General features: G+C 39.5%; 1 pseudogene; it reads left to right on the top strand.

Moving 5' to 3' along the window:
* LOC139760169 (nucleolysin TIAR pseudogene) lies at window positions 1–25,356 on the top strand (annotated as a pseudogene).

Raw genomic sequence — 25,356 nt, 5'->3', positions numbered from 1 at the left:
GTCGCCTTAGTCCGTGACGCTCAACTAGTAATGGCGGCCGGAGCTGAAGTGGCAATTTTGTAAAGTTTAGGCACCTAACTTGCTGCCTCAGCGCGTCCCACTTGCCGTAGGAATCTTTGTCCTCGCGTCTTAGTCCTTCCCCTGTAGATTAGAATAAGGTAAGAAGGGAAATTTGACGTTAGAATGAAGAAGATGCAAGGTAAATAGGGCAGTGGCTGGGACGAGTTTTTGACATTTCAGGTGTTGGGGCCGGTGGTGGTCCCGTTATCGTGATGTGAATGTCCCAAAATGGGTCTAAGCTTCTTTTGTCTCATTCTCCTGCTCTTAAGAGGTCCAGCATTACGACCAGGCTGATTTAGTTCGAAATGTGAGGTAAAGCAAGTCTCATAATTGATAGTTTGGAGTATGGAGTCCTCATGAGCAGATACTCATGAGGTCAAGACCTTAGTGTTGGTGGGTGGGTGGCATTGTGGGTGCTTTAGTATAGGGTACGCGAGATGAGTTGGGTCGGTACGTCAGAGATAGGATATCTGTGAAGTATAAAGACTGTGGAAATGTCATGAGAATTATTTTGTATATATATATATATATATATATATATATATATATATATATATATATATTCTTTTAAACTATTCGCCATTTCCCGCGTTAGCGAGGTAGCGTTAAGAACAGAGGACCGGGCCTTTTTTGGAATATCCTCACCTGGCCCCCTCTGTTCCTTCTTTTGGAAAAAAAAAAAAAAGAGAGGGGAGGATTTCCAGCCCCCCGCTCCCATATATATATATATATATATATATATATATATATATAAATATTTTATATATAAAACATATGTATTATATGTTTATATACATATGCATTTTGATATAAAAATGTAAGGCATTGGGTATATGGATAATGCTATAATTCAGGGGGCATTACTACTTTATTGCATTTCCTTGTGATAATTTAGTATTTTACCTGTGCATTGTAACTAACCATCGTAAATGGCAACCAACAGTATCGGTGTTTTATATACTTGGCTGTGATTACAGAAATATTTATGGGCCATGAATTGGATCATCATGATATACAGAATGATATTAAGTAGGATAAATCTGTAGTAGCCTTAGATAATGAAATCCAGGATGCTTCGTGGTATGGATGGTGTAATCTCAAATATTTTAGGGGACCCAGCGGAATAACGATTTTAGTTGCAGTTCTAGGTTAGGATGTGTATTGAGATTGTAAGAATATATACAGAAATAGTTACCAGGATAAACATAAATATCTTGAGGTGACTGGGTTTCCTACAACATTATGGTTCGCTAACATATTTCAATACTCTTGTGTTTTGTTTAAGGGGATCCAGCAGTATAGGGTGGTAAAGTAAAAGATTCTGAAGTATAGGCTTGCAAAGTATAAGTAAGTTTTACACTTAAGAAAAACTGAAAACCGCCAAACATTCATAGAAGTCAAGATTTCAAAATTTCCAATAATTAAGTGGAAAATGTTCTCAATCAGCTGAACAGATTAGGGAAGATATACAGTACCATTAAGTTAAGTGAAATTTGTATTAGTCGGCAAGCAGTCAATGAAAACATTCCCTAACTCCTGTACATCTAAATTTACAGTATTTTCTGTATTGCCACGTAAAAAATTTTGTTACTGAACATTTTTTGAGGTGCCTCTAAACGGACTTTACCAGGTCTTAAAATTCCTCAGCATTTATTATTTAATTGATGCTGGAAAATCAAAGTGGCAGTATGCAAGCACTGACTGAATTGTTTGTAATCACCTTCCAGCCACATTCACATGCATGTTGATGTCCTAATGCTATTTGAAATGGGCAGACGTCCTTTTTAATTTGTAAATGAAGTAGGGCAGCCTGTCCTTATTGATGACCAGGAAAATGTGTTTGGGTTTATAAGCTATCGATTTAATTATTAGCTATATATATAAAAAGGGAAGGAAAAATGACGAGCGGATGTCATACGTCGTGATTATTGTTAGGTTTTATGATCGTTTCCAAATCATTCAACATATAGTTGATGAAATATATGGTTATAGTTTTTCCCATTTCTCCTCTGAAGTTTCCAATCTGATGCTCATGTGAATAATCGTCTGTGAAGTTTTTAATCTGATGCTCATGTGAATAAACGTCTGTATGTTTAGAAAAAGGTAAGAGAAGGTAGCTAAAGGAAATAGAACTCATCAACAGGTACAGTACTTTACCTCTTGCCAACCTTCGTTTCAAAAGATTTAACTTGTAATTTATAAATTGATACAGTAGAATGTATTTTCCATATGTCTTTCTGTTTAGTTCTCTTTAGAAGGCATACTTTAAAATATGAATTGATAATTATAGACATGTTTAGGAAAATGTAAGAAAATTAAGTATGGATGGGGTGTAACAAAATTTTGAAATCGTTGAAATATACCAGAATAACACTGTGTCTAACTTCTTGCCAAATTATTGTCAATATGCACTAGTGGAACAATATAGAATAAGAAAAGATTTGCTACCTGTCAAGGAATAAGTAATTATTATGCCTAGTATTCTCACCAGATTGGTATTCCAAATACCTAAATCATCGTAAATAGTAAATGATAATGTGGGAATGTGTTTCTTTTATGAATTGAAATTATGAAACAAGCAGGTGATAAACTCGTCAACTTTCTGTGGACCCATGGAGAACTAAGGTTATTGGTAAGATATTTCACCAGTATACGAGCACAATAACTTTTCTCTGTGTTTTGCTCAGGATTTGATAAGGGTATTGTGCACATGATATAAAAGGTTATCTGTGCATGAAACTACCAATATTCAGGGCACATTTTACCCTCAGACAGGGAACAGCTTTAGGTATTCACATATGGTCTTTAATTGAAGTATACCAAGACAATTGTGTCATAGCTAACTTTTTTACATAGTTTGGCAAGTATCAAAACACCATACATCCAGTTGATGCTTGGTGGTTAAAAAATGGATAAGGCATTGCAGTGGTCTGAAATGTCCTTGGAAAAACACTTCATATTCAAATGATCTCAGGTGTTTAGCAGACCAGTCTGGCGAGAGCACTTGGGTATAATGTGCTTTCTTTGATTGGCATTGAAAGTCTTATTGTATGTAAAAGTTTATTCCACCAGATGATTTGAATGCAGGCAGTGTGGGTGGCATATGCGCTTACTCTGATGTATTACTGCTACCTATAGTGTCTTTCATAGGGAGGAAATAAAATCCTTACCTAGCTTTCTGTACACAAATAGGAATATGTTGGAGAAAAAAAGTGGAATGAATGGAATTCTTACTTGATATTGGCAGTCTTCGATCGGTAATATTCATGTAACTAATAAGATATGGTAAATTGTATTTTTAGCATATTTTTTCAGCACATTTTAACACAGTAGGCTCTTGCCTTATGGATGAAACTTATACTTGCATGTTCATGTTGAATATGTGGAAATCATCAGCGAACCAAGCATCATCAGCCTTTCTTTTGAAACCATTCAACGTATGATTGATAGAATAATAGATCATGTTATATTTTTCATTCATATTTTCAACACGTTTCTCTTCAGTAAGTTCTTACCTAATCAGAAAAATATAGGAGGCAATAGCCAAAATAAATGGAATCCTTCCCAGGCATTAGCATCGTTTTCAATGTGAAACATTCCAGATGTTGATAAAATTATATGAAAATTTTTATTTTTCATTAATTTCTTTGCATGATTCAATTCTGCAGATTCTTGCCTAATGCACAAATTGATAATCATATAGGAGAAAATAGTGTAAAGAAGTATGTCATACGTGTCATAAAAGATCACGTATTACACCTTTCTTGCTGGCCATGAGAATATATGTCGTGCCTATTCTTGAAATAAATGGAGTAAATCTAGTTAAGCTCTTAAGTAAAACAAATCGAAGAATGTGCGAAATATATCTTCAGAGTCGTTTGACTATTATTTCATAGTGGACAGTGCTTTAATGTTTTTAAGTCTTGTATTTTTCACTAACCGGGCACATTAAGAATACTGTATTGCTTTAACGTAAACCAAACATTCCTCAAAATGACACTAACAGGTGAAATATTATTTAAAAAGTTTTTGCAGAGTTTGTGGGGTGTGTGCATATAATTGAGGTTTGATATTTTGAAACAAAGGCATAATGACTGAAAAATCTTAACACTATCTGGAACTCCTTTTTTTTTTACCTTCAGAATTTACATTTTTCAAGTTTGATAAAATTGCCTTCAACCTTTCAATTTCTAAGAAATTCATACAGCAGTGAAGAAATCATTTCAAATATTTTTTGTCCACTATAATCACTTTAGTAATATCTTGAGGTTTTATGATGTATTAGCACAGTGTGCTTAAAAGTGTGGGTGAGAGTAAGGCCCAACTTTCATGTTTGTAGGTACTGTGCATGTTTTATGATTTATTTTGCCTACACAAGAAACTTATTTCTTGTTATGTTTTATATAATGAAGTATTTTAATCAGTGCAATTCATGGATAGTTTTCATAACAGGAAGAATAATAAATACTAGTGAGATTGCCAGCTGCACGTCATTTGGGTGCTGGCAGCTCTGTTAAAACTTTTTCTCAAAACTCTTGCTCCTGCTTTATCATAATCAGCTTTCTGGGCTGTAGGAGCTAGTACCCATAGCATCACAGTTTATACACACTTTCAAGCATTTCAGGATCATCATCTGGCTGGATGTATGAAATCTGGCTGAGAGCCATTGCTATTCCTTTCAAGAAAACTAATGAAAATGTGCCATTATTGGCATGGTTGGGGATGACTGACAGTGAGGAGCAATTATTGTGCTCTGTCACCTCAGTTATTTTCTAAGCTTGGTGTGCAGCCTTGAAGTAGAGGCATGAAATATGAGGTATAAAGATTCATGGAGATTTGTTGTCCAGCTCACTAAAATCCATTGAGAAATTAAGGAACTGATCACATGTATTTTGTTATATTTACTTATTTATTTGTTTTGCTTTGTCGCTGTCTCACGCGTTAGCGAGGTAGCGCAAGGAAACAGACGAAAGAATGGCCCAACCCACCCACATACACATGTATATACATACACGTCCACACACACAAATATACATGCCTATACATCTAAATGTAAACGTAAATATAGACACACAGACATATACATACATATATACATATGTACATAATTCATACTGTCTGCCTTTATTTATTCCCATTGCCACCTCACCACACATGGAATAACAACCCCGTGTGTGCGAGGTAGCGCTAGGAAATGACAACAAAGGCCCCATTCGTTCACACTCAGTCTCTAGCTGTCATGTGATAATGCACCAAAACCACAGCTCCCTTTCCACATCCAGGCCCCACAGAACTTTCCATGGTTTACCCCAGACGCTTCACATGCCCTGGTTCAATCCATTGACAGCACGTCGACCCCGGTATACCACATCATTCCAATTCACTCTATTCCTTGCACGCCTTTCACCCTCCTGCATGTTAAGGCCCCTATCACTCAAAATCTTTTTCACTCCATCCTTCCGCCTCCATTTTGGTCTCCCACTTCTCGTTCCCTCCACTTCTGACACATATATCCTCTTGGTCAATCTTTCCTCACTCATTCTCTCCATGTGACCAAACCATTTCAAAACACCCTCTTCTGCTCTCTCAACCACACTCTTTTTATTTCCACACATCTCTCTTACCCTTACATTACTTACTCGATCAAACCACCTCACACCACTTATTGTCCTCAAACATCTCATTTCCAGCACATCCACCCTCCTGTGCACAACTCTGTCCATAGCCCACGCCTCGCAGCCATACAGCATTGTTGGAACCCCTAACAAAAGCAAATGGATTTTTGTATGAAGCATTTACGGATCTGGAGAAGGCATATGACAGAGTTGATAGAGATGATTTGTTGAAGGTATTAAGAATATATGGTGTGAGAGGCAAGTTGTTAGAAGCAGTGAAAAGCTTTTTATCGAGGATGTAAGGCTTGTGTATGAGTAGGAAGAGAGGAAAGTGATTGGTTCTCAGTGAATGTCGGTTTGTGGCAGGGGTGCGTGATGTCTCCATGGTTGTTTGATTTGTTTATGGATGGGGTTGTTAGGGAGCTGAATGCAAGAGTTTTGGCGAGAGGGGCAAGTATCCAGTCTGTTGTGGATGAGAGAGCTTGGGAAGTGAGTCAGTTGTTGTTCACTGATGATACAGCACTGATGGCTGATTCTGGTGAAAAACTGCAGAAGCTGTTGACTGAGTTTGGTAAAGTGTGTGAAAGAAGAAAGTTGAGAGTAAATGTGAATAAGAGCAAGGTTATTAGGTACAGGAGGGTCGAGGGACAAGTCAATTGAGAGGGAAGTTTGAATGGAGAAAAACTGGGAAAGTGAAGTGTTTTAGGTATCTGGGAGTGGATTTGGCAGCGGATGGAACCATGAAAGCTGAAGTGAGTCATAGGGTGGGGGAGGGGGCGAAAGTTCTGGGAGCGTCTGGGGTAAACTATGGAAAGTTTTTTTGGGCCTAGATGTGGAAAGGGAGCTGTGGTTTCGGTGCATTATACACGACAGCTAGAGACTGAGTGTGAACGAATGTGGCCTTTGTTGTCTTTTCCCTGTGCTACCTTGCGCAAATGGGGGGGGGGAGGAAGTTGTCATTTCATGTGTGGTGGGGTGGTGATGGGAATGAATAAGGGCAGAATATGAATTATATACATGTTTATATATGTATATGTCTGTGTGTGTATATATGTGTATACGTTGAGATGTATAGGTATGTATATGTGCGTGTGTGGACGTGTATGTATACACATGTGTATGTGGGTGGGTTGGGCCATTCTTTCGTGTTTCCTTGTGCTACCTCGTTAACGCGGGAAATAGTGACTAAGTATAATAGAAGATTATATATATATATATATATATATATATATATATATATATATATATATATATATATATATATATATATATATATATATGGCCCAACCCACCCCCATACACATGTATATACATATGTCCACACACGCAAATATACATACCTACACAGCTTTCCATGGTTTACCCCAGACGCTTCACATGCCCCGATTCAATCCACTGACAGCACGTCAACCCCGGTATACCACATCGATCCAGTTCACTCTATTCCTTGCCCTCCTTTCACCCTCCTGCATGTTCAGGCCCCGATCACACAAAATCTTTTTCACTCCATCTTTCCACCTCCAATTTGGTCTCCCACTTCTCCTCGTTCCCTCCACCTCCAACACATATATCCTCTTGGTCAATCTTTCCTCACTCATTCTCTCCATGTGCGCAAACCATTTCAAAACACCCTCTTCTGCTCTCTCAACCATGCTCTATTTATTTCCACACATCTCTCTTACCCTTACGTTACTTACTCGATCAAACCACCTCACACCACACATTGTCCTCAAACATCTCATTTCCAGCACATCCATCCTCCTGCACACAACTCTATCCATAGCCCACGCCTTGCAACCATACAACATTGTTGTAACCACTATTCCTTCAAACATACCCATTTTTGCTTTCCAAGATAACATTCTCGACTTCCACACATTCTTCAAGGCTCCCAGAATTTTCACCCCCTCCCCCACCCTATGATCCACTTCCGCTTCCATGGTTCCATCCGCTGCCAGATCCACTCCCAGATATCTAAAACACTTTACTTCCTCCAGTTTTGCTCCATTCAAACTTACCTCCCAATTGACTTGACCCTCAACCCTACTGTACCTAATAACCTTGCTCTTATTCACATTTACTCTTAACTTTCTTCTTTCACACACTTTACCAAACTCAGTCACCAGCTTCTGCAGTTTCTCACATGAATCAGCCACCAGCGCTGTATCATCAGCGAACAACAACTGACTCACTTCCCAAGCTCTCTCATCCCCAACAGACTTCATACTTGCCCCTCTTTCCAAAACTCTTGCATTCACCTCCCTAACACCCCCATCCATAAACAAATTAAACAACCATGGAGACATCACACACCCCTGCCGCAAACCTACATTCACTGAGAACCAATCACTTTCCTCTCTTCCTACACGTACACATGCCTTACATCCTCGATAAAAACTTTTCACTGCTTCTAACAACTTTCCTCCCACACCATATATTCTTAATACCTTCCACAGAGCATCTCTATCAACTCTATCATATTCCTTCTCCAGATCCATAAATGCTACATACAAATCCATTTGCTTTTCTAAGTATTTCTCATACATTCTTCAAAGCAAACACATGATCCACACATCCTCTACCACTTCTGAAACCACACTGCTCTTCCCCAATCTGATGCTCTGTACATGCCTTCACTCTCTCAATCAATACCCTCCCATATAATTTACCAGGAATACTCAACAAACTTATACCTCTGTAATTTGAGCACTCACTCTTATCCCCTTTGCCTTTGTACAATGGCACTATGCACGCATTCCGCCAATCCTCAGGCACCTCACCATGAGTCATACATACATTAAATAACCTTACCAACCAGTCATACATACATTAAATAACCTTACCAACCAGTCAGTAATACAGTCACCCCCTTTTTTAATAAATTCCACTGCAATACCATCCTAACCTGCTGCCTTACCGGCTTTCTTCTTCCGCAAAGCTTTTACTACCTCTTCTCTGTTTACCAAATCATTTTCCCTAACCCTCTCACTTTGCACACCACCTCGACCAAAACACCCCATATCTGCCACTCTATCATCAAACACATTCAACAAACCTTCAAAATACTCACTCCATATATATATATTTTTTTTTTTTTATTTTATTTTGCCTTGTTGCTGTCTCCCGCGTTTGCAAGGTAGCGCAAGGAAACAGACAAAAGAAATGGACCAACCCACCCCCATACACATGTATATTTATACACGTCCCCACACGCAAATATACATACCCATACATCTCAATGTACACATATATATACACACACAGACGTATACATATATACACATGCACACAATTCACACTGTCTGCCTTTATTCATTTCCATCGCCACCTCGCCACACATGGAATAACATCCCCCTCCCCCTCATGTGTGCGAGGTAGCGCTAGGAAAAGACAACAAAGGCCCCATTCGTTCGCACTCAGTCTCTAGCTGTCATGCAATAATGCCCAAAACCACAGCTCCCTTTCCACATCCAGGCCCCACAGAACTTTCCATGGTTTACCCCAGACGCTTCACATGCCCTGATTCATTCCGTTGACAGCACTTTGACCCCGGTATACCACATCAATCCAGTCCACTCTATTCCTTGCCCTCCTTTCACCCTCCTGCATGTTCAGGCCCCGATCATTCTAAATCTTTTTAACTCCATCTTTCCACATCCAATTAGGTCTCCCACTTCTCCTCGTTCCCTCCACCTCCGACACATATATCCTCTTGGTCAATCTTTCCTCACTCATTCTCTCCATGTGCCCAAACCATTCCAAAACACCCTCTTCTGCTCTCTCAACCACGCTCTTCTTATTTCCACACATCTCTCTTACCCTTACATTACTTACTCGATCAAACCACCTCTCACCACATATTGTCCTCAAACATCTCATTTCCAGCACATCCACCCTCCTGCACACTACTCTATCCATAGCCCACGCCTCGCAACTATACAACATTGTTGAAACCACTATTCCTTCAAACATACCCATTTTTGCTTTCCGAGATAATGTTCTCGACTTCCACACATTCTTCATTTATTTATTGTACTTTCTCGCTGTCTCCTGCATCAGTGAGGTAGTGCAAGGAAACAGACGAAAGAATGGCCCAACCCACCCACATGCACATGTATATACGTACACGTCCACACACGCACATATACATACCTATACATCTCAGCGTATACATATATATACACACACACACATATACATATATACACATGTACATGATTCATGCTGTCTGCCCTTATTCATTCCCGTCGCCACCCCGCTACTCATGAAATGAAAAACCCCTCCCCCGCATGTGCACGAGGAAGCGCTAGGAAAGACAACAAGGGCCACATTCGTTCAAACTCAGTCTCTAGCTGTCGTGTGATAATGCACCGAAACCACAGCTCCCTTTGCACATCCAGGCCCCACAGAACTTTCCATGGTTTACCCCAGGCACTTCACATGCTTTGGTTCAATCCATTGACAGTATGTCCAACCCGGTATACCACATCGTTGAAATTCACTCTATTCCTTGCACGCCTTTCACCCTCCTGCATGTTAAGGCCCCAATCACTCAAAATCTTTTTCACTTCATCTTTCCACCTCCAATTTGGTCTCCCACTTCTCTTTCCCTTCACCTCTGACACATATATCCTCTTGGTCAATCTTTCCTCACTCATTCTCTCCATGTGACCAAACCATTTCAAAACACCCTCTTCTGCTCTCTCAACCACACTTTTTATTACCACACATCTTTCTTACCATTTCATTACTTACTTGATCAAAACCACCTCACACCACATATTGTCCTCAAACATTTCATTTCCAACACATCCACCCTCCTCCACACATCTTTATCTATAGCCCACGACTCGCAACCATATAACATTTTTGGAACCACTATTCCTTCAAACATACCCATTTTTGCTTTCCACGCTAACGTTGTCGACTTCCACACATTTTCAATGCTCCCAGAACTTTCGCCCCCTCCCCCACCCTATGATTCACTTCCGCTTCCATGGTTCCATCCTCTGCCAGTTCCCCTCCCAGATATCTAAAACACTTCACTTCCTCCAGTTTTTCTCCATTCAAACTTACCTCCCAATTGACTTGTCCCTCAACCCTACTATACCTAATAACCTTGCTCCTATTCACATTTACTCTCAGCTTTCTTCTTTCACACACTTCACCAAACTCAGTCACCAGCTTCTGCAGTCTTTCACCCGAATCAGCCACCAGCGCTGTATCATCAGCGAACAACAACAGACTCGCTTCCCAAACTCTCTCATCCACAACAGACTGCATACTGGCCCCTCTTTCCAAAACTCTTGCATTCACCTCCCTAGTAACCCCATCCATAAACAAATTAAACCACTGTGGAGACATCACGCACCCCAGCCGCAAACTTACATTCACTGAGAACCAATCACTTTCCTCTCTTCCTACACGTACACATGCCTTGATAAAAACTTTTCACTGCTTCTAACAACTTACCTCCCACACCATATATTCTTAATACCTTCCACAGAGCATCTCTATCAACTCTTATCATATCCCTTCTCCAGATCCATAAATATTACATACAAATCCATTTGCTTTTCTAAGTATTTCTCACATACATTTTTCAAAGCAGACACCTGATCCACACATCCTCTATCACCTCTGAAACCACACTGCTCATCCCCTATCAGATGCTCTGTACATGCCTTCACCCTCTCAATCAATACCCTCCCATATAATTTCCCAGGAATACTCATCAAACTTATGCCTCTGTAATTTGAGCACTCAATCTTATCCCCTTTGCCATTGTACAATGGCACTATGCAAGCATTCCGCCAGTCCTCAGGTACCTCACCATGAGTCATACATTAAACATCATTACCAACCAGTGAACAATACAGTCACCCCCTTTTTTGATAAATTCCACTGCAATACCATCCAAACCTGCTGGATTGCCGGCTTTCATATTTTGCAAAGCTTTTACTACCTCTACTCTGTTTACCAAAGATATATTTATTCCTGGGGATAGGGGAGAAAGAATATTTCCCACGCATTCCTCACATGTCGTAGAAGGAGACTAAATGGGATGGGAGCGTGGGCTAGAAACCCTCCCCTCCTTGTATTTTAACTTTCTAAAAGGGGAAACAGAAGAAGGAGTCACACGGGGAGTGCTTATCCTCCACTAAGGCTCAGATTGGGGTGTCTAAATGTGTGTGGATGTAACCAAGATGAGAAAAAAAGGTGAGATGGTAGTATGTATGAGGAAAGGAACCTGGATGTTTTGGCTCTGAGTGAAATGAAGCTCAAGGGTAAAGGGGAAGAGTGGTTTGGGAATGTTTTGGGAGTAAAGTCAGGGGTTAGTGAAAGGACAAGAGCAAGGGAAGGAGTAGCACTACTCCTGAAACAGGAGTGGTGGGAGTATGTGATAAGAGTGTAAGAAAGCATACTCTAGATTGATATGGGTAAAACTGAAAGTGGATGGAGAGAGATGGGTGATTATTGGTGCCTATGCACCTGGGCATGAGAAGAAAGATCATGAGAGGCAAGTGTTTTGGGAGCAGCTGAGTATGATAATAGTTTTGATGCACGAGACTGGGTTATAGTGATGGGTGATTTGAATGCAAAGGTGAGTAATGTGGCAGTTGAGGGAATAATTGGTGTACATGGGCTGTTCAATGTTGTAAATGGAAATGGTGAAGAGCTTGTAGATTTATGTGCTGAAAAAGGACTGGTGATTGGGAATACCTGGTTTAAAATGATAGATATACATAAGTATATGTATGTAAGTAGGAGAGATGGCCAGAGAGTCTTATTGGGTTATGTGTCAATTGATGGCGTGCGAAAGAGACTTTTGGATGTTAATGTCTTGAGAAGTGCAACTGGAGGGATGTCTGATCATTATATTGTGGAGGCGAAGGTGAAGATTTGTTTGGGTTTTCAGAAAAGAAGAGAGAATGTTGGGGTGAAGAGAGTGGTGAGGGTAAGTGAGCTTGGGAAGGAGACTTGTGAGGAAGTACCAGGAGAGACTGAGTACAAAGTGGAAAAAGGTGAGAACAAAGGAGGTAAGGGGAGTGGGGGAGGAATGGAATGTATTTAGGGAAGCAGTGATGGCTTGTGCAAAAGATGCTTGTGGCATGAGAAGCGGGGGAGGTGGGCAGATTAGAAAGGGTAGTGAGTGGTGGGATGAAGAAGTAAGATTATTAGTGAAAGAGAAGAGAGAGGCATTTGGACGATTTTTGCAGGGAAATAATGGAAATGAGTGGGAGATTTATAAAAGAAAGAGGCAGGAGGTCAAGAGAAAGGTGCAAGAGGTGAAAAAGAGGGCAAATGAAAGTTGGGGTGAGAGAGTATCATTAAATTTTAGGGAGAATAAAAAGATGTTTTGGAAGGAGGTAAATAGAGTGTGTAGGTCAAGGGAACAAATGGGAACATCAGTGAAGTGGGCTAATGGGGAGGTGATAACAAGTAGTGGTGATGGAGTGAGTATTTTGAAGGTTTGTTGAATGTGTTTGATGATAGTGGCACATATAGGGTGTTTTGGTTGAGGTGGTGTGCAAAGTGAGAGGGTTAAGGAGAATGATTTGGTAAACAAAGAAGAGGTAGTGAAAGCTTTGCAGAAGGTGAAAGTCGGCAAGGCAGCGGGGTTGAATGGTGTTGCAGTGGAATTTATTAAAAAACGGGGTGACTTTATTGTTGACTTGTTTGTAAGATTGTTTAATGTATGTATGACTCATGGTGAGGTGCCTGAGGATTGGCGTAATGCTTGCATAGTGCCATTGTACAAAGGCAAAGGGGATAAAAGTGAGTGCTTAAATTACAGAGGTATAAGTTTGTTGAGTATTCCTGGTAAACTATATGGGAGGGTATTGATTGAGAGGGTGAAGGCATGTACAGAGCATCAGACTGGGGAAGAGCAGTGTGGTTTCATAAGTGGTAGAGGATGTGTGGATCAGTTGTTTGCTATGAAGAATATATGTGAGAAATACTTAGAAAAGCTAATGGATTTGTATGTAGCATTTATGGATCTGGAGAAGGCATATGATAGAGTTGATGGAGATGCTCTGTGTAAGGTATTTATTTATATTTATTTTGCTTTGTCGCTGTCTCCCGCGTTTGCGAGGTAGCGCAAGGAAATAGACGAAAGAAATGGCCCAACCCACCCCATACACATGTATATACATACACGTCCACACACGCAAATATACATACCCATACATCTCAATGTGCACATATATATACACACACAGACACATACATATATACAAATGCACACACTTCACACTGTCTGCCTTTATTCATTCCCGTCGCCACCTCGCCACACATGGAATAACATCCTCCTCCCCCCCTCATGTGTGCGAGGTAGCGCTAGGAAAAGACAACAAAGGCCCCGTTCGTTCACACTCAGTCTCTAGCTCTCATGCAATAATGCCTGAAACCACAGCTCCCTTTCCACATCCAGGCCCCACAGAACTTTCCATGGTTTACCCCAGACGCTTCACATGCCCTGATTGAATCCATTGACAATACGTCGACCCCGGTATACCACATCAATCCAATTCACTCTATTCCTTGCCTGCCTTTCACCCTCCTGGATGTTCAGGCCCCGATCACTCAAAATCTTTTTCACTCCATCTTTCCACCTCCAATTTGGTCTCCCACTTCTCGTTCTCCCCACCTCCGACACATATATCATCTTGGTCAAGCTTTCCTCACTCATTCTCTCGATGTGCCCAAACCATTTCAAAACACCCTCTTCTGCTCTCTCAACCACGCTCTTCTTATTTCCACACATCTCTCTTACCCTTACATTACTTACTCGATCAAACCACCTCACACCACTTATTGTCCTCAGACATCTCATTTCCAGCACATCCACCCTCCTGCGCACAACTCTATCCATAGCCCACGTCTCGCAACCATACAACATTGTTGGAACCACTATTCCTTCAAACATACCCATTTTTGCTTTTGGAGATAATGTTCTTGACTTCCACACATTCTTCAAGGCTCCCAGGATTTTCGCCCCCTCCCCCACCCTATGATTCACTTCCGCTTCCATGGTTCCATCCGCTGCCAGATCCACTCCCAGATATCTAAAACACTCTGCTTCCTCCAGTTTTTCTCCATTCAAACTTACCTCCCAATTGACTTGACCCTCAACCCCACTGTACCTAATAACCTTGCTCTTATTCACATATACTCTTAACTTTCTTCTTTCACACACTTTACCAAACTTAGTCACCATATATATATATATATATATATATATATATATATATATATATATATATATATATATATATATAAAAATATATATATATATATATATATATATATATATATATATATATATATATATATATATATATTATTATATTTTTTTATTATACTTTGTCGCTGTCTCCCGCGTTTGCGAGGTAGCGCAAGGAAACAGACGAAAGAAATGGCCCAACCTACCCCCCCATACACATGTATATACATACGTCCACACACGCAAATATACATACCTACACAGCTTTCCATGGTTTACCCCAGACGCTTCACATGCCTTGATTCAATCCACTGACAGCACGTCAACCCCGGTATACCACATCGCTCCAATTCACTCTATTCCTTGCCCTCCTTTCACCCTCCTGCATGTTCAGGCCCCGATCACACAAAATCTTTTTCACTCCATCTTTCCACCTCCAATTTGGTCTCCCTCTTCTATTCGTTCCCTCCACCTCCGACACATATATCCTCTTGGTCAATCTTTCCTCACTCATTCTCTCCATGTGCCCAAACCACTTCAAAACACCCTCTTCAGCTCTCTCAACCACGCTCTTTTTATTTCCACACATCTCTCTTACCCTTACATTACTAACTCGATCAAACCACCTCACACCACACATTGTCCTCAAACATCTCATTTCCAGCACATCCATCCTCCTGCGCACAACTCTATCCATAGCCCACGCCTCGCAACCATACAACATTGTTGGAACCACTATTCCTTCAAACATACCCATTTTTGCTTTCCGAGATAATGTTCTCGATTTCCACACATTCTTCAAGGCCCCCAGAATTTTCGCCCCCTCCCCCACCCTATGATCCACTTCCGCTTTCATGGTTCCATCCGCTGCCAGATCCACTCCCAGATATCTAAAACACTTCACTTCCTCCAGTTTTTCTCCATTCAAACTCACCTCCCAGTTGACTTGACCCTCAACCCTACTGTACCTAATAACCTTGCTCTTATTCACATTTACTCTTAACTTTCTTCTTCCACACACTTTACCAAACTCAGTCACCAGCTTCTGCAGTTTCTCACATGAATCAGCCACCAGCGCTGTATCATCAGCGAACAACAACTGACTCACTTCCCAAGCTCTCTCATCCCCAACAGACTTCATACTTGCCCCTCTTTCCAAAACTCTTGCATTTACCTCCCTAACAACCCCATCCATAAACAAATTAAACAACCATGGAGACATCACACACCCCTGCCGCAAACCTACATTCACTGAGAACCAATCACTTTCCTCTCTTCCTACACGTACACATGCCTTACATCCTCGATAAAAACTTTTCACTGCTTCTAACAACTTGCCTCCCACACCATATATTCTTAATACCTTCCACAGAGCATCTCTATCAACCCTATCATATGCCTTCTCCAGATCCATAAATGCTACATACAAATCCATTTGCTTTTCTAAGTATTTCTCACATACATTCTTCAAAGCAAACACCTGATCCACACATCCTCTACCACTTCTGAAACCACACTGCTCTTCCCCAATCTGATGCTCTGTACATGCCTTCACCCTCTCAATCAATACCCTCCCATATAATTTACCAGGAATACTCAACAAACTTATACCTCTGTAATTTGAGCACTCACTCTTATCCCCTTTGCCTTTGTACAATGGCACTATGCACGCATTCCGCCAATCCTCAGGCACCTCACCATGAGTCATACATACATTAAATAACCTTACCAACCAGTCAACAATACAGTCACCCCCTTTTTTAATAAATTCCACTGCAATACCATCCAAACCTGCTGCCTTGCCGGCTTTCATCTTCCGCAAAGCTTTCACTACCTCTTCTCTGTTTACCAAATCATTTTCCCTAACCCTCTCACTTTGCACACCACCTCGACCAAAACACCCTATATCTGCCACTCTATCATCAAACACATTCAACAAACCTTCAAAATACTCACTCCATCTCCTTCTCACATCACCACTACTTGTTATCACCTCCCCATTTGCGCCCTTCACTGAAGTTCCCATTTGCTCCCTTGTCTTACGCACTTTATTTACCTCCTTCCAGAACATCTTTTTATATATATATATATATATATATATATATATATATATATATATATATATATATATATATATATATATTTATATATATTTTCACTGCTTTGTATGTCTCCTGCATTAGCATGGTAGTGCAAGGAAATATATACACACACACACACTCATACATGAATACACACATGTATGACTGTGGTTTACTGTTTTTCTGTGTTAGTGAGGTAATGCCAGATACAGCCAAAGAAAGATGGCATTTGCTCACACCCCTTTTCCAGTTGTCATGTAATGCACTAAAACCACAGCCCCGTCCACAATGAGGCCCTAAAGACATCCCTCTCTTTTTTTTTTCATTAATGTTGGTGGCTCCAGTGAAGGATAGAATTCCACATCAAGGCTGAGCCTTAACATAAATGGAAAAATGATTATGAAAGGGACAAAAAAAAAAGAGTCAAGGGAAAGTATTTATGAATTCTAAAGGAAGCTAAGAACTTTTCTTTTAATGTGTATTAAGTCATAGTTATTGGTTCGGTTATGAGAGGGTAGAGGGTTCCAAGGCTCTGAGTTTGGGGAAACAAACAGTTATCGAAACAGCCCACCCATGAGTTGTCAATGGCCACACAGTAATCGTGTGATGTAGCAGCTTGCTGATTATTGTGTGGTCTACCTATTGGTGGGGGCACTCAAGCAGCCCGCTCTCGGGAGGAAATCCTGAGTAATACATATAGAAGAGGAAAAAGTAAACCAACAGTGCAGCGTAGGGTAAGCGGGTAAAGTTTTGAAGTTAACGTGGGAGAGATTATAAGTTGGACAGCGTTCAGTTCAATTTTGTTTAGTAAGGATGCAGTACTTCATACAAGAATGGATAAATACTTTATGTAAATGATGCGATTTTTCAAAAAAAGAAAAAAAAGAAATTTTGACACCTAAACAGGACTCTCAGCTTCTACTTAGAAGCAGTCTTAGCTATGTTTTTATGACTACCCTAGGACCAATTTCGGCGAGAGTCCTGGTATTCCACATGACCTTTTCAGAGGTGTCTGCTGGATGAGACTGCACTATGTCTGGTAGCAGGGAAATATAGACTCATTTTGAGTGACTTATTTCATGAGACTGTAGTCTAATGATACAGCTACACCAAAGGTGACTTTTTTACTTGTTGTGTAACCTCATGCAGGATTAGTTTGTAATGCCTTGTATGTATATTTATACCAATATGTTCATATATGATTAGGTTGTGTTACCAGATTGCCTACTTAAGGTTTATACTGGAAGTGAAAAGTCACCTTTGATGAAGCTGTATCATTTGGAATACAGGCTTTTCAAAGAACTATTGCTCTAAAGGTGTCTGCATTTTCCTACGTACTGTTGGAGATGGTACAGCCTTGGGCTCCGGGAGCCTCATGAAAGATCCTGGGTAGCAACAGGACTTTTTCATAGTAATTAGTCTTAGGGTAATTATAATTTATAGATATGTATAAAAAGCTAGGGTATATATTAAGCAGTCACATCTTCAAAAAAATTATCGTTTTACACTGGCCATTCACCTACCCAACTCATTCAGAAACTTGCCATATCAGTAAAGACTGAAGGAAAGTATCATACTTTTTTAGGGTGTTTCTTAAAGATAATATACTTGTGTCCCATTGAAAAAAAATGCTTAATTTTGTACATTTTTATATACAGGAGGGGGGCAATTTCTTGGGAATGAATAAAGGCAGACAGTGAATTGTGTGCATGTGTATATATGTATATGTCTGTGTATGTGTATATATGTGTACGTTGGGGTGTATGTTTGCGTGTGGGGGCATGTGTGTGTGTACATGTGTATGGAGGTGGGTTGGGCCATTTCTTTCGTCTGTTTCCTTGTGCTACCTCGCAAACGCGGGAGACAGCGACAAAGCAAAATATAAATATAAATAAATTCTTGGTTGAATTTAGAGAAAAGTATGAAATTATTCCAAGAAGATATTCAGCATGTTGGTAGATAAGTATTTGTCAGTATTGCATGCTGATAATGAAACAACAAGAAATGGCATGACAGTAGTTGATCAGAATAAAGCACAGCGCAAGGACCGATCCTCACAATGATAGAGCTAAATAATTGTTGAGACAAAGGTTATATGAAAGCAGCTCTTCAGAAATAAATATGAGGGCTTGTGTATCACCAGTACATAGAAAGTATTTAAACTTTCACTAAAACATCATTGATCCAGAGAATTGATTTCATAGAAAGGATTTAAACTCACTAAAACTATTGATCAGGAGGATTTATTTCATATATAATGAAGTTGTATGAAAGAGAGCTTAAGAAGCATATAACGAAACTTCTAGTGATGATTATATCAGTGAAGGCTTATGTGGATTTGTATTGAAAAAATGCTTATAGGTTGAGTGTCCCTAATTAATCCAAAAATTCGAAATCAGAAATGCTCTAAAATCCGAAATTTTTTAGTAGCAACATGATGTTACATGTCGAAAATTCCACTCCTGACCTCACTTGACCATGCTGGGCTCTGACGTTCTGTTGGCACCAGTTTCTTACAAACCAGTGTCACCTCCAGACCTACATGCATTACATACTGTTTTTTTTCTTATTCTCTGCTTTGTGTGAATAAGTGTAAGAAAATAATTTCTTATCAGTAGCATATAAATTCAGAGTCAGGAGTAAAGGTGATGCCCCAACAACCACAGATAGTCCACATAGATGGCCAATGTTGTGACACCTTATCTTTCTGATGGTTCAGTGTTACACAAACTTTGTTTCATGCAAAGTGTTAAAAAGTACTGTATACATTACCTTCAGGCTGTGTGTATAAATTGTATATGAAACATACCTCCATGTTTTGACCGTTCAACAGCCTTCATCGGGAGATACTGATTCCAGCATTTGGTGATGGTTGCCCGGTTGGATGCCTTGGCATGTTCCTATCTGATTGGATCACTTGTCCTTCAGCCACCACCCATTCACAGTGATCTCCACTGCTTGACATGACCAGCAGATGAACCCAGACCTTTTGTAAACGTTGTTCTTAACCCCTTCCTCTTGGTAAGCTTTCACATCATCACTGAACAGTCGACGCCAAGGCAACTACAGGCAAGTGACAAACTGTTTAGTGATATTGTGAGAGCTTACTTAGAGGAAGGGATTAAGAATAATGCAAACACAAGGTGTTGGCTCATCTGCTGATCATGTCAGGTAGCAGGCAGTGGAGATTGTTGTGAATGGGTGGAGGCAGCAGGACAGGCAGTCTGATCAGAGAGCGACTCGCCAAGGCATCTGACCGGGTGACCATCACTTGCTGGGAACACAGTTCCACTGAATGCTGGAATTGGTATCTCCTGAGGAAAACTGATGAACTGATGAAATGTTGAGGTATGTCTCAGCTCTAACCCGTTTATTTCCATACCATCCTGTTTTCCACATATTGCATTATGTACATGCAAATATTCCAGAATCTGAAAAAATGTAAAATCCGAAACACTTCTGGTCTCAGGCATTTTGGTTAAGGGATACTCATCCTGTTCTTGGTTATTAGCTAACACTGGTTACATTTATGAAACTGAAATGTGAAATGAGGAGGACCATGGATTTTGTAGACTTTTAAGTTGTACTTGATGAGAAGAATTACTGATTTTTAATTTTCTGTGAGGGAAAGATGATGATATTGGTAAATAAGAACATAAAGGGTAAACCAGGAAAATGAATTAAGGATGTACAAAGAAAATTCATGATAGTGTCAAACAGAAGCATGTGTGTTCTTCATGGAACATCATGAGATTTAACACCATTTATGATAATGATAACAAAGAGGCAAGCATAAAGATTGAGATTCTCCTCAGATGATGGTAGTTAGTAAAATGATAGCATCAGAAGGCAAGGAAAAATGCAAGGGATTCAAATTATAATTATCATAGATGAAGTAAGATGATATGCAAGGATTGCCAAACCCCTCCACCTCCTCTTCATTTTCTTCTTTGAAGATACATCAGACATGGTTCACCGGCTATATCAAGATGTGCCTTTTCCCTTTGCTTTGTTACATACTTAACAGTTGTGGGTATTTTTAAGATGTTTTAATTGCAAATGGGTTGTCAGCTGGGGAAGCTGAGTAGGGGGTTAGCCAGAGGAGGGTAGCAAGTGGGTGGTCATCAGTAGGAAAAGGCATTTATGTGACCTCTGCTTATGAATTATGAGTTTTTCATTCTTTTGTTCTGTGATGTTTTATGTACATGCACCTCCTGTGGTGTTTTTATGTACATGCCAAAAAACAACAGAAACAAGTAATAAAAAGATTCATAAGTGTAATGTTGGGATGGAAATATCGAAGTATATGCATGCAAAAAGAGGGATGATGTGATTATAGAGAGATCACACCCGCATGACATTTGATAGAAAATATTAAGCACATGCCATTAATTGAATATCTTCTCGGTGATTGTTTCATTTAATCATCCCGGTTCTTGTTTGTGGAATTTCCTTTTGGTGCTTTCATTCCATCATCTCATGTCCATGAATTGCTTTTTTTAACTTGTAATATAGATATTACCAGCCTTTCCATGACAGTTGTTTAGGAGATACCAGGAAATAGGTATTGTTTAATTGTGATGAACTTCTAGAATAATTCTTATTGAAGGTTTCACTTGCAGATGGGAATCTTTATCTTGTGATTACTGTACTGTGAGAAGACTACAATTTTGGGATACTTCTGTTTTATGTAAGTAGGGATACTAGAAAAAATGTGTGTGCTGTATTTAGCTGCCTTATTTTATCAGATTAACTTTTAGATTTATTTTACTGGGGGTGTAGATTTTTTTTTTCAAGTGGGGATCCTGATCATTTAGTCACAGTTTTCTTTGGTTGTTGGTTCTGGTGCATATAAGATGTGACATATATGATTTAAGTGAATACACATCTTTATATTTTTGATGAATTTATACCAGAAAGTCAACCACATATAGGCCCTGGTATGCCTACTTCCTACTGTGTTCTGGCTTTAACTGGTGTATTGTATATAATGTAGTTTGTTTTCATATTGTAGCTTTTGAGGAAGTGTTGCTTTATAGTAGCTCTTCTACCATTTTAGTTAGAGGAATGCTATTGGATAAGTGAATTACAATGGTGTCACAGGAGTTGATGTGAAGTTTTTATTCTAAAAAAAAATGATAATGCTGGTAGTAGGTATTGAGAAGACACTATTTCCATTTTCATTACTTTCTTTTTTCTTTCAGGTCTGATGATAGTTTGATCCTGATTGATACATGCCGTTTTGCATGTACCTAATACTAATGTATATTTGTTAGATAGTTTTCTGTCACAGGTGGAATTATGCTGGTGATGAAGCCCTTCAGGACTCGTGAAGTTTCTTCTAATATTTGTAATTTTTTTCTCGAACCACATGACATGATAATGATGTATCCCTTTTATGTAATCTACTTGGATTTTTTTTTTTATTAAGCAAGTTATATTTTCATATTTTTAATAAGATATGTGTAGTTTTTGTTGGTGTATTTACTTTTTTTTTATTTACATATACAGACTTGGAGATAATTTTTGATTGCACTATTTTTGAAAAGTGTCTGAAAGCCAGACATTTCAGTTTGATGATGCTCCTGCACTTTTAGGGCAGCAGATTTGCTTTCTGTAGTATAGATTTTGTGTAATGCCTTTGAAGGTTTTGGTTAATGATGTCTGTGTAGTACTAAGTAGTGTACAAAGATTCAGATGAGTATGGTTAATATTCTCTTCTTAAATGGGAGGAAACAAAAATCTTGGCTTACACAGTTGTTACTGGTATTTCTGCTCTTTAAGCTGGGCAGAATAAGATAAAGTTCATTACAGTGTCCTGGATTGGTTGACTGAAATTTACTTTTGTTGATCAGAGAAATAATGTTTGGCAAAGCGGGCTTGAGTAGTGTTAATCCTGGGGTGTTTTTTATGTATATATATATATATATATATATCTATATATATATATATATATATATATATATATATATATATATATATATATATATATATATTATCATTAGGCAATGTCATCATGTTCTTTGAATAAAATTGTTCAAGAAATATTGGCACTATTGGCTTAGAAGTTACTAAATTCCCTTGGGTTTTATTGGTACATTTGATAAGTTGTTCATGAGAATTCACATTCTTAGATATGCACAAATTAAAGAACTTACTTTATGAGTTTGTTTAATTTTATTAGTATTTTAGTCATTCACAGATAAAAGTCTTTGTAGGTGGTTGACATAGTTCTGACAGCTTTTTATCTCAGTATCTATGGTTTAATGATATATCATTTTAATTCAGTATGGGTTTGATTGAGACTTTAGTAATGATAGTCTTGCTAGCACCTTGGCAGCCTGGTGCATAGCTGGTATATGGGCAGGTAATGGGGTGTCTGATGTGCTGATGTGGTTGGTTCCACAGGTGACAGCAACATGGCACACACAGAGCAGAACAGGACGTTGTACGTGGGCAACCTGGACAGTTCAGTCACCGAGGACCTCATCATGATGCTGTTTGGCCAGCTGGGTGAGGTTCGCAGCTGCAAGATGTTCCGCGAGCCCACCACTGACCCATATTGCTTTGTAGAGTTTAATGATCATGTGACAGCACTTAATGCCATCACTATGATGAATGACAAAATGCTTCAGAATAGAAAAATGCGAGTTGACTGGGCAACTGGTCAAGGTAATAAAAATAAGTATACCAAAGTAGACACCAGTAAGCACCACCATGTTTACGTTGGAGATCTTAGTCCAGAAATAGATGAACAGGCCCTTAGGGAGGCTTTTCAGGTGTTTGGTGAGATATCAGACTGCAAGGTAGTAAAGGATCCACAGAGTTTCAAGTCACGAGGCTATGGTTTTGTTGTGTTTGTGAAGAAGATGGATGCTGAAACAAGTATCACTGCAATGAATGGTCAGTGGCTTGGTAGAAAGATGATTAAGACACGTTGGGCCACCCGAAAACCTGCTAACACTCAGAATGAAAGTAAACCAGAGCAGAAGAAACTGAATTATGAGGAAGTGTATAACCAGACAACCCCCACCAACACAACGGTGTTTTGTGGAGGTTTGAAACAAGACATAGTAGAAGAGATGCTCCACAAGTCTTTCCAGCCACATGGCCAGATTGAAAAGATCAAAATATTTAAGGAGAAGGGGTATGCTTTCATAAAGTACACAAGTAAGGAGAGTGCATGTCAGGCAATTGTTGAACTACACAATTCTAACCTGAATGGTCAGATCATAAGATGTTCGTGGGGTAAGGACACGGGTGCTGACCAAGCCAGCAATCCAGCCCAGGAAGCCAATGGTGTCCAACCCAGCATGCCTAGCTACCCTAATGGTGGAGGCTACCCTGGTCAGATGGGGCAAATGGGACAAATGGGATATTGGCAGTACTATCCTCAGCAGATGCCCTACAACCAAATGCCCTATAACCAGTACCCATATGGTTACCAGCCCAATCCTGGCTATATGTGGATGGGTTGGGGCCAGCAGGGATGGGGTCAGCCTAGCCAACCAGCACCTCCAGCACCCCAGCAGGGCCAACCCCAGCAGTGAGCAACATTGTGATTGACTCTTAGGCTAACATGGCTGCTGAAACACCTGATTCGTTAGGGTTGCAGCTTCGCCATGGGGACAAGCCAGCAATGCTTCATTTTCATCTTTGTAAGTGCAAAGACTTTCAGACCAATATACACTCTATGTAAATAAGTGAAATAATTGCTAGAAACTTAAGTATAGGGCTCTACTTAAATATCTCATGTCCATAAGCACTGTCGTGTAGTATTATAGGAAAACAGTGAAGTGTTCCTTTTGTAACAGAAAGTAATTTTGTAAAGTTTTATATCAGGAATACAGTGAATTGTATTTTATACTGTTTTCTGGACTCACAGTGAATAGCTTTCATGGCTACATTATATTAATCAGCTGTTGTAAATACTGTTATAATTTCAGTTACTACTCATAGAAACTTTTATTTCAATAGGATTATAGAATCTTTCGTATATGCCATGGAAGTGAATTCATTATAAAATATTTATGTATTAACCTTTCAGTACTATAGTGCAGATTTCAAAAGATTATGAGCAGATTTTAAGGCATATATGTGGAGTCCATGAATGAGTGAGTGATTTGAGAGAAGTGTGTGAATTTAGCATATACCCAACTAATTATTTCTTGCACTGGCTCATGAATATTACTCTGTATAACCACATTCCAAAATGAAAATGGTTAATTGGGATTTTTTTTCCTATGACCCCTTTTGTTAGTGAAATGGATATTGTTTATTTTTTTTCCCCCAAGCATGAAGACTTTTGTACACAATCCCATCCATGTACAGATATTCAGACATGAAAATAAAGGAATGGTGTGAAAGTTAA

This window comes from Panulirus ornatus, chromosome 35 (assembly GCF_036320965.1).
Source record: "Panulirus ornatus isolate Po-2019 chromosome 35, ASM3632096v1, whole genome shotgun sequence".
NCBI lineage: Eukaryota > Metazoa > Arthropoda > Malacostraca > Decapoda > Palinuridae > Panulirus > Panulirus ornatus.
The sequence above is the reverse complement of the archived record's forward strand: the minus strand, read 5'-3'. Positions and strand labels throughout refer to the sequence as shown.